The 7500-nt window shown below is 48.6% G+C and overlaps 3 non-coding genes and 1 pseudogene across 3 annotated transcripts; all 4 read right to left on the bottom strand.

Annotated features, from left to right (window-relative positions):
- Positions 1 to 1112: 1112 nt before the first annotated feature.
- LOC121311410 lies at positions 1113 to 1230 on the bottom strand. Its single transcript, XR_005949232.1, has one exon. It is a non-coding gene; the product is annotated as a U5 spliceosomal RNA (small nuclear RNA).
- Positions 1231 to 1661: 431 nt separating this feature from the next.
- LOC121311384 lies at positions 1662 to 1875 on the bottom strand (annotated as a pseudogene).
- A 4415-nt stretch (positions 1876 to 6290) lies between these two features.
- LOC121311367 lies at positions 6291 to 6408 on the bottom strand. Its single transcript, XR_005949198.1, has one exon. It is a non-coding gene; the product is annotated as a U5 spliceosomal RNA (small nuclear RNA).
- A 509-nt stretch (positions 6409 to 6917) lies between these two features.
- On the bottom strand, positions 6918 to 7108 carry LOC121311376. Its single transcript, XR_005949205.1, has one exon. It is a non-coding gene; the product is annotated as a U2 spliceosomal RNA (small nuclear RNA).
- Positions 7109 to 7500: the final 392 nt, after the last annotated feature.

Raw genomic sequence — 7500 nt, 5'->3', positions numbered from 1 at the left:
CCTCCTTTTCTGGGGACTCCTCCCCCAACACTCTCTCCTTTGTTCTTCCCGGTACTTTTCTCCTCAGGTTCTTTTCCTTTCTCTGTACTCTTTCCATCCTCTTTCTTTCCCTCTCCTCCTCTTGCTGCCTGAGCATAGCTCTTCTTGCTTTTTGGACAATCCTTATAGACATGCTCACTGGATCCACAAAGATTACATTTAACATCACAGGGACAATCCTTTGAAACATGCCCACTCCGGTAACAGTTATTACAAATAATCTCATTGCATTCAGCAGCAAAATGTCCTGGACTATTACATTTGAAACAGACTTTAGGCTGTCCTCTATAATACACAGTCCCTCTTACCGCCCCAATCATAAGATCAGGACAGACATGAAGCATCTTCCCGTCCTTTACAAAAAGCTTTGCCGTGTACCTCCACACCCCGTTCCAAATACCTTCTGAGTCGATCGTCTTCAGTGGCACCTCACTCTGTAGCTCGAACCTTCTTTTTAGACTTGTGGTGATATCCTCCACAGGAAAAAACGGGCAAGACATCGACACAAACACCGTTCGCCAGTCCTTCAGAAACAGAGGCTCCAAAGTAAAAACACGAGCAGGCAGATTCTCCTTGTTTTCTCCAAAAATCTTCATTACCTTTAAGCAAAGTTCTTCAGTCTGTAAAACCAAATCGAACCTTCCTCTTCCGATATTCTCCCTCAGGCAGTACACATTTTCCAAATCCAGTTCCAGCAGCCCAAAAACGACCTCCAGAACGAACTTCCTCCTTCCCCACAGTCCCGCCAAATCCTTAAGCTGAAAACGCAAGGTATTCTTTCCACGCTCCTCCATTTTGCAAAACCGAAATTATTTTCTTTTCAGCTTACGCCTTCCAGAACATAACCTTTCGCCTTCACAACAACACTTGATCGGAGCCAAGAGGCCGAGAAGCGATGCCCACAATGGTTTTAGCCAAACGCCCCGGGCGCGGCCGCCCGCCGCAGCAGTCGTGGTACTTGCTTCTCGGGCGGGAGGAGGAAGGAAGGAAGGAAGGAAGGAAGAAAGGTGCCGGGCTCCAACGGGGGCGACCGCCCTTTCTGTGCTCGTTCTGCTTTTAAACTCCAGGTGGAGCCCCTCCCTGAGGGGAAGGGCTGTCCAAAAATTGGATCGAACTCGTAAATGCTCCTCTCCACGGAAATCTTTAGTAAAAGGCGAAAGGTTCATTCGAGCTGTAGAGAAGCCGGAGCGTGCCTTTGCTGGTGGCCGAGCCCTTCCGGCCGGCCCAAAGGCACTCCCCTCTACCAAGCGGCAGCGAGGCCACGCACGCAAAACAAAAACAGGGAACTCCTCCCAAAACGCATCTGCCGTTCCGCCCCGGCGAAAGGGCGCTTTGCTGCTGCTGCTGCTGGGTACACTGGCCTGCTGCGTGTGTTAGGCCTGCCTGAATATGAAATATGAAAAAAAAAAAAAAAAAAAAAAAAAAAAAAGAACGAAAAGAGCGGGAAAACGGCGCGTCCCAGGAAAGGGGAGGTGGGGAGGGAGGGAGGGTTAGGGTGGGGCTCTCTCTCTCTCTCTCTCTCTCTCTCTCTCGCTCTCTCCTCTCGCTCTCTCTCGCTCTCTCTCTCGCTCTCGCTCGCTCGCTCTCTCTCGCTCTCTCTCTCTCTTTTTTGACCTTTCTGAGAAATGGGCACCGTTCCCGGAGGTACTGCAATACCGGGTCGATGCGTGGAGTGGACGGAGCAAGCCCCGCTTCCATCTCCCGCTTCCAAAAATCCATTTAATATAGACGGTCCCCCTATGGGGGACGTATCAGATATTAAACTGATAAGAACAGATTTTTTTTTTTTGTTTGTAAATTTATTAAATCTTTTCAAAAAAAACACAAACAATAAATACAAACTGTAAACCACAAATCCTTATCCATTACAAAAACTAAATAATACTTCACAAAAAAACAATTCGTTTATACATTTCAAAAACACAAACTTATTATCATTACAAAACTAAAACATACAATCAAAATCTGTCTAATACATATAAAACAATAACTAAGAAACTAAACATATAATCTAACAGCACAAGAAAAAAAAACCCTTTCAATTTACATATATGCAAATATTCAAAAAAAATACTAATACTCCTCTAAACACAATCCCACTCACCCACCCATCTCTAATTCTAAATACACCGTTTACATAACCCCTCCACCTCTAAATACACCTCCTAAGAAAACCAAGAACATTATTTTTTCCTAGCGTTCCCCCTCTTTAACGCCTCAAAAAAAACTTTCCGCCTCTCTTCCTCATAACGGTTCCACTCCGCCTCTGTTATTCTTCCCTTCTTCATCCTCTCCTTCCACTCCAGAAGTTCGGCGAACTCCTTGCCACAAAAAGTCCTCATTATGGCCTCCTCCTTTTGTCGGTACTCCGCCTCACTCACTTTATTTTTCTTCACTTCCTCCTTCTCCATTCTCTCACCCCAACTTGGGCTCTCTGTTTCCCCTTTCTCTTTTTCCTCCACACTCTCACTCCGACTCGAACCAGCTGTTCCTCTTACCCCTCTTGACTCTGCTTCACTTCCCAGGTCCTCTGTTACGCTTTCCTCTCCTCCACTCCTGCTTCTCGATTGGCCCTCCCTGACCCACTCCTCATTCCCGTCTCTCTCCTTCCTCTTCCTCTGCACCTCTCCTCCCTCTTCCTCCATTGGAACAGGAATGGACTCATCAGTGGACACCTGAAGGCCTCCCTCCTCCTTTTTTCCCAGGACTCCTCCCCTTTCTTTTGTCTGTTCCGGCTTTGATTTTCCCGCCATTTCGCCTCCTTCTGTCTGAGCTCCACCCCCAACACTCTTTTGTGTTCCAGACTCAAAAGTTTTAGCTTTCTGTCTGTCAGGCTCTCCACTCTTCTTAGCTCCAGGTTGTTGCTTCTCCTCCTTCTCCTTCTGTTTTGTCTCTTGGCTCTGCTTTTTCTCTTTCCCTCCTCCTGCTGCTGCTTCAGCATAGCTCCTTGACCTCTTTTCGCAGTCTTTATACAGGTGATCCATTGCCCCACAAAGATTGCATTTTTTCTTTTCTCCACAGTCTCTACTGATGTGCCCCACCTTGTTACAGTTCCTGCAAACAGTCTCTGTGCACTCTGCAGCATAGTGGTCTGCTGCAGAGCACTTGTAACAAACATCAGGCTGTCCTGCGTACCTGATAATCCCTCTATTCGGCCCGATGTAGAACACAGGTTTCAGGCCTACATGGGTTCCGCTCCTCTGCTCCATCTTGAACCTCCCATAGAACTTCCTCCAGTTAGTCCAAATGCCTGCAGAATCCATTATTTTAACTAGCCCATGCTTCACTACAAAAAACCTTTCAATAAAGCTCTGGATCTCCTCTTCTGGCACTTGGGCACTATTCATGCGAACATGAAAGGTTTTCCAGTCCAGAGTAAAAATCGGTTCAAAAAAGAACTCACTCGCTGTTTCCATAGGGCTTTGCTCAAACACTCCCTTCTTCTCCCAGCAGATGTCCTCGTTCATCAAGGTGAGATCAAAAAGTCCTCTCTTCCCATAATCCTGCAGGCACAGGATCTCTTCCAACTTTAACTGCAACAATCCAAAGACGATTTCGTCGACGAATCTTTTTCGGTCCCATTTCTGCTGCTCAGCATCCTTCACCTGGAACCGGATAGTATTCTTGCTACTGCTGTATTGCATAGCTCCACTTACTACCCAATCGCCTTCTCTTCCTTCAGCAACCAATAAGCTGCGGACAAGCCACACTGTGTTAAAGTCCCCGGCCAAAATACACACACGTGTTGTATCTAAAAGCTTCCTTATTTCCTTAAACAGTTCAAATCTTTCTTCCTTATCTGGGGATGCATACACATTAATAAAACGCAATGCTTTCCCCAGGTACTTCACATCCACAACCAGCATTCTCCCACATTCTATCACTTCCTTACTCTCCATCACAAAATTCCTGTTTTTGAAAAGAATCCCTACTCCAGCTGCTTTACAGCCATTCCCTCCTGAAAGACAGACTCGCCATGTACCCACATTCTCTCCATACCCACATAGTTATCTTGGAAGGATAATCCACATTCTTGCAAAAACACAACATCAGTATTGACTGTTCCAAGGAAATGTAAAACCGTTTTGCATCTTCCTTCACTCTTCACACTTCTCACGTTTAAAGTTGTTATCAGCAGCATCAAGAAAGAGAAAGATTTGTACTGCCATAACAAACAAAAAACTACTTGCTTTTACTCATACTCATTGCCTCAACAAAATCATCCACATTCTCATACACACTTTCACTCCCAAAATCTCTCGCTCCCCCATCAAAAATAGGGGATCCTATCTCACTGCTCGGAGAAAACCCAGGGAGCAAGAAAGAAGCACCACTCCTTTCTCCCCTTTCCCGCTCCTCATCCTGCTCAGACTCACTACTCTCATCCTTATTTTTCGTCTTCTTTGTTTTTTTGGCTTTGTGCCAACTCCCACTTCTCTATTTTCCTTTTGTCAGTTGCCTTTTCCACATCCATAACCTCAATCACACTAGCACTTCTCTGTCGACTCCTGATATAACTAACACCAGCTTCCCCCCTTCCAACACTCCCCCCTCTCCCACCAGACTCACTCCTATTCCCCCTCTCCCTCTCACCCACTGTAGCACCCCTCCCTCTTTGTACAGCTTCATTATTATTCACATTCTCAGTCTCCTTTGCAGTCTTGTCTTCTTTTGATCCTTCCCCAACACTCACACCAGGCTTATTCCCAGCCTCCTTCACTCCACCCATCCCACCTTTCTCTTCTCCAAACTCATTCCCACCCATCTCTCCACCAACCACAAGGTCCCCCCTTACTTCACCCCCCTCTTCTTCACTCATCGGTGTTTCAGGCACAACCCCTTGACTCTCAGACACGCCCTCTCCCTCTCCTCCAATCACCTCCGAACAACTCAGCACACCGGCACCCTCACAGGCCTCTTCCTCTAACTCAACACTCTCTGTAGAAAATGGCGATACGGCTAAATCACTAGACAAATCCACATTCAGGTTTACGACAATTTGGTCATTCCTTTCCACCTCTGCATCCACATCCACATTTACAGTGTTCTTAGTTCCCACACCAGTCATATCCTGAACCCTCCCTGCTCTCGTCCTGTTTGCAAAGGATTGTGGGCAGTCTCTAAACAAATGACCCTCCTTTCCACACAGGTTACATCTTCTCTCGCTTACACAATCCATTGAAGAGTGTCCCACCTCCTTACAAACTCCACAAATTTCTTTCTTGCAAACCACTGCCAGGTGCCCCATCTCACCACACTTCCTGCACAACTTTGGTTGGCCCTGATAAACACAAACCCTCTATTTGGTCCCAAGGTTATATCCGACGGGATGTGTCTAAACCCACCATACCCTGTAGCACTATCATAAAGCTTTACCAGAATCCTCCATGAACCATTCCAAATCTGATCTGAGTCCAGCACTCTCACAGCACTCCTTTTAACCACGCAATACCTTGCTATCCAGGTATTCACATCTTGTTCGGATACGGTTTCATTGAACATTCTAACAATCACTGTTTTCACAGAGTTATCTGTTAAAGCTTCAACTTCAAATTTCTCCAACACCTCATTAGACCCCAATTCATCCCTTACTCTCCAAAATTTCCTAAAGCTTGTATCATTTACAAAACTAACATCCCAAGAAAAGCCATTAGTCAAAGGAATGAGACAAAAAATCTCACCTGCACTAAATCCCAGAGTCCTTTGCAACACATTTTTACTAAACTCAAACCTTGTCAGTTCAGTCTTCCCATTTCCCTCTCTAAAACACTGTTTTAAACTAAAGCGCACACAACAGTGCCGCCTCACTCCAAACTTAGAAAAAGACATTCTAAGAAAAGAAAAAAGAAGGAAGCCAGCCCAAAGGGCCTACCCCCGTTACAAAAAACGCATCCTGCTTGCGCTCTGGACCTTCCCTCCCAGAAAACGTGAAACAAACCTCCGGGGCACGCACCACCACAACAGAAGACAAAAAATTACTTACCAAGACAATCACAATTGCACTATCCGCAAACACCACGATCGCAACCCTTGATCGAGCCAAGCGGCGAGAGGCCGAGAAGCGATGCCCACAATTGTTTTGGCCAAACGCCCCGGGCGCGGCAGCCCGCCGCAGCAGTCGTGGTACTTGCTTCTCGGGCGGGCGGGCGGAGGGAGGAAGGAAGGAAGGAAGGAAGGAGGGAAAGGTGCCGGGCTCCAACGGGGGAGACCGCCCTTTCTGTGCTCGTTCTGCATTTAAACTCCAGGTGGAGCCCCTCCCAGAGGGGAAGGGCTGTCCAAAAATTGGAACGAACTCGTAAATGCTCCTCTCCACGAAAATCTTTAGTAAAAGGCGAAAGGTTAATTCGAGCTGTAGAGAAGCCGGAGCGAGCCTTTGCTGGTGGCCGAGCCCTTCCAGCCGGCCCAAAGGCCCAAAGGCCCTCCCCTATGCCAAGCGGCAGCGAGGCCACGCACGCAAAACAAAAACCGGGAACTCCTCCCAAAACGCATCTGCAGTTCCGCCCCGGCGAAAGGGCGCTTTTCTGCTGCTGCTGCTGCGCTGTGCTTGCGCCGGCTGCTCCATGGCCTTGCTGGTGGTAGGCCTGCTGCATCTGAAATATGAAAAAAATAAAAAAAAAACCACAACAAACCCAACCCACACACAAAACCCCCGAACGAACCTGCGCGGGGGGGGGGGGGAAAACGGCGCGTCCAGGAGGGGGGGGGGGGAGGGAGGGAAGGGGGGGGGAGGGGTGTGTGGGTTGGGTGGGTGGGGGGGGGCTGCTCGGGCTCTCTCTCTTCTCTCGCTCTCTCTCTATCTCTCTCTCTCCTCTCTCTCTCGCTCGCTCGCTCTCTCTCTCTCTCTCTCTCGCTATCTCTCTCTCTTTTGACCTTTCTGAGAAATGGGCCCCGTTCCCGGAGGTACTGCAATACCGGGTCGATGCGTGGAGTGGACGGAGCAGGCCCCTGTTCCATCTCCAGATTCCAAAAAACAATTTAATATATGGTCCCCTGATAGAGGACGTATCAGATATTAAACTGATAAGAACACATACTACACTTGATCTGAGCCAAGAGGCCGAGACGCGATGCCCACAATGGTTTTGGCCAAACGCCCGGGGCGCGGCCGCCCGCCGCAGCAGTCGTGGCACTTGCTTCTCGGGCGGATGCGGGGGGAGGGAGGGAGGAAGGAAGGAAGGAAGGACGGAAGGAAGGAAGGAAAGGTGCCGGGCTCCAACGGGGGCGACCGCCCATTCTGTGCTCGTTCTGCTTTTAAACTACAGGTGGAGCCCCTCCCTGAGGGGAAGTGCTGTCCAAAAATTGGATCGAACTCGTAAATGCTCCTCTCCACGACTGCTTGGTCCCACCGGCGGACCGGTTCATTCGAGCTGTGGAGAAGCCGGAGCGTGCCTTTGCTGGTGGACGAGCCCTTCCGGCCGGCCCAAAGGCACAAAGGCCCAAAGGCCCTCCCCTCTGCCAAGC

The sequence above is a fragment of the Polyodon spathula genome, unplaced genomic scaffold, assembly GCF_017654505.1.
Source record: "Polyodon spathula isolate WHYD16114869_AA unplaced genomic scaffold, ASM1765450v1 scaffolds_3195, whole genome shotgun sequence".
NCBI lineage: Eukaryota > Metazoa > Chordata > Actinopteri > Acipenseriformes > Polyodontidae > Polyodon > Polyodon spathula.
The sequence above is the reverse complement of the archived record's forward strand: the minus strand, read 5'-3'. Positions and strand labels throughout refer to the sequence as shown.